Source organism: Prionailurus viverrinus, chromosome X (assembly GCF_022837055.1).
Source record: "Prionailurus viverrinus isolate Anna chromosome X, UM_Priviv_1.0, whole genome shotgun sequence".
Classification (NCBI taxonomy): domain Eukaryota; kingdom Metazoa; phylum Chordata; class Mammalia; order Carnivora; family Felidae; genus Prionailurus; species Prionailurus viverrinus.
In genome coordinates, this window is record NC_062579.1 from 45,220,100 (window position 1) to 45,223,591 (window position 3,492).

The following is a 3,492-nucleotide window of genomic DNA, read 5'->3' on the forward strand; positions in this document are numbered from 1 at the left end:
TATTGGTGACATTATTGTGGTTCCTTGCCTAGGTTAGTAATTGAAAGACATGCTCAAATTAAGTTAAAGGTAAGTGAAAATAAAGGCATAGGCCTTTTCCCTGTATATGCGTAGACCTCTATGCATTCCATATTCTGACTGTTCTTGCTTCATAATGCCCTAACTACCTTGTTTGCTTAGTGGACAAATTTATTACAAACCATTTATTTATTTTTTACATTGGTTACATGTTGAAATAATACTGTAGATATATTGGGTTAATAAAATATACTACAAAATTAATGTAACCCAAAAACGTTGGTGAGATGCCACAAAATAATAGGTGGCAGTGCCTTAATTGTATGCATGTTGTCAGGCCTGAGGGCCTCTTTCATCCTTGTCAAGGGGAGTGCTAAACTTCTCTCCTTTCATAAAATGCTATTACGAAAAAACTATTAAGTGCATATTATGTGCTCTTCTCTCTGTACCCATTAAAATGTATCTTATCACTTGTGATGTGAGGTAGATATTGCTATCCATACCTTAAAGGTGGGAAAATGGAGGGATCATTTCACATTGACTTCAGATCACACAGGTCAGAAGGGACTGCTAGCCCTGGAGCCTCCAGAAATTTTGACACAGAGCTATGTTCTTTCTTCTTATTTATTTGCTTCAGCTCTTTGTTTTACTTTGTTCTTATTAAGTTTTTATTTAAATTCAATTTATTTAACATACAATGTACTATTAGTTTTCAGGTGTACAATTTAGTGATTTGGCACTTACATACAACTCACAGTGCTCATCACAAGTTCAGTCATAATCCTCATCACCTATCTAAACCATCACCTACATACCTTCCCTCTAATAACCATCAGTTTGTTCTCTATAATTAAGAGTCTGGGGGCACCTGGGTGGCTTAGTTGGTTAAGTGTCTGACTTCAGCTCAGGTCATGATCTCACGGTTATTGAGTTTGAGCCCCGTGTCAGGCTCTCTGCTGTCAGAACAGAACCCACTTTGGATCATTTGCCCCCCTCCCTCTCTCTCTGCCCCTCCCCTGCTTGTGCTCTGCTCTCTCAAAATAAATAAATAAAACTTTAAAAAGTTTGTTTCTTGGTTTGCCTTTTTTCCCCTATACCTGTTTGTTTTGTTTCTTAAATTCCACATATGAGTGAAATCATATGGTATATGCTCTTTGGATGGTAGAATATAATTGGAGCATGTGGCTCAGTTTAGTAAATTACTGAGTATCTGTGTGAGGGAGTAAGGAAACCTTGTTCACTGAAGAAGCCAACAGACTGCATGTCCCAGTAGGGGAGGGACAAGGATGCTGGAGCTTTAACTGAGAGTCTCCTCAGGTCTCACTATGAAAAGATTCTGAAGGAGGGGCTTATGCCTGCTAAATTGGCATCCAATTGTAGTGATATCTGAGAAAATCAAAGGCACTTATTGACTACAGGTTTGACCTGTCTCCTGGTAGCCGGTGCAGTTGTACTTTCCATTCTTTATCAAGTACTCAGTGCTTTACAAGTTACTACTTTCCCACTAACCTTAATTATATAATTGGTACTAGTATTGAATACATTGGCTTTTATATCGATACATTTTTCTTTTCGGTTATTCATTCTTTTTTTAATGTTTATTTTTTATATTTGAGAGAGAGAAAGAAACAGAGGGCAAGTGGGAAAAGGACAGAGAAAGAGGGAGACACAGAATCTGAAGCAGGCTCCAGGCTCTGAGCTATCAGCACAGAGCCCAATGCCAGGCTTGATCTCACAAACCATGAGATCATGACCTGAGCCGAAGTTGGACGCTTAACCCACTGAGCCACCCAGGTGTCACTCTTAATTCTTTTTGAAGTTGTAAATGGGTACAATATTTTGATATCTAAAATGCTAAGATTCTTAGATTATAAAAAAAAACACATACAGAATCAAGAGACTACCAGTTTTGGATTATTACCCAACTTTTATCTCTTGGATAATAAAAGAGATATAAAAATGAACTACCACCTGGCCCATCTCATAGTATTGTGAAAAAAATAAAGTAGTCTATATCATCTTTGAACCGTATAATAATCTGTAAAACATGAAACAATGTATGTATCTAATATTAAATCCATAAATTATATAATTTTAGGAAGGAGTGATTTATTTTAATTTTTAAACTGATATTTTGAACAGATATATGCATATGAAAGAAAATTCAAAAAGTACAAAACTGTATATAATGAAATGTTTTCCTCCTTCTCCTGACCTCAGACTTAACCTTCATCCTGCCAGAGACAACCACTATTCCTAGATTCATGTATATGCTTCCAGAAATATTCTGTCCAAATACAAACCTAAATGGGTACTATCTAGTTCGTGTTTAACACAAATGTCATCAATGATATAAATATTGTACTTCCCAGGGTTTCTTAAACTAACAGTACATCGTAGAAAGCATTTCACATCAGAGCAAAATGAATCAAAAACTTTCAGTTTGTATAGGATGTATGTCTAATGACCTACTTTACATGAAAAATATAGTTAATAATACCGTATAGAATACTAAACTATTGCTAAGAAGGTAAAATTGAGGTATTCACATCACATACAAAAATGGTAGCTGTTTGAGGAAATAATGTATTAATAAGATTGACCATAATAATTTCAATATGTATATTAATCATATCCTTCATAATAAATATATACAATATTTAACAACACATTTTATTTAAGTTTTTATTTATTTACTTTGAAAGAGAGTGAGTGCAACTCAGGGAGGAGCAGATAGAGGGAGGAGAGAGAATCCCAAGCAAGTTCTATGCTGTCAGTGCAGACACCAATGCGGGGCTTGACCCATGAACCATGAAATCATGACCTAAACCAAAATCAAGAGTTGGATGTTTAACCACCTGAGCCACCCAAGTGCCCCAACATTGCAATTTTAAATGAAATATGAAAATTAGAGTTTTTAAAATAAGAACATCATGAGATGATTTATATTCCAATGACTGCATAAATCTCTGACTTTGATAATTTTTTTTATGAAATTTATTGACAAATTGGTTTCCATACAACACCCAGTGCTCATCCCAAAAGGTGCCCTCCTCAATACCCATCACCCACCCTACCCTCCCTCCCACCCCCCATCAACCCTCAGTTTGTTCTCAGTTTTTAACAGTCTCTTATGCTTTGGCTCTCTCCCATTCTAACCTCTTTTTTTTTTTCCTTCCCTTCCCGCATGGGTTCCTGTTAAGTTTCTCAGGATCCACATAAGAATGAAACCATATGGTATCTGTCTTTCTCTGTATGGCTTATTTCACTTAGCATCACACTCTCCAGTTCCATCCACGTTGCTACAAAAGGCCATATTTCATTTTTTCTCATTGCCACGTAATATTCCATTGTGTATATAAACCACAACTTCTTTATCCATTCATCAGTTGATGGACATTTAGGCTCTTTCCATAATTTGGCTATTGTTGAGAGTGCTGCTATGAACATTGGGGTACAAGTGGCCCTATGCAT

The 3,492-nt window shown here is 36.2% G+C and overlaps 1 non-coding gene across 1 annotated transcript; it reads right to left on the bottom strand.

The window, feature by feature from the left end:
- Window positions 1–289: 289 nt before the first annotated feature.
- On the bottom strand, window positions 290–418 carry LOC125158040 (U6atac minor spliceosomal RNA). Its single transcript, XR_007149165.1, has one exon. It is a non-coding gene; the product is annotated as a U6atac minor spliceosomal RNA (small nuclear RNA).
- Window positions 419–3,492: the final 3,074 nt, after the last annotated feature.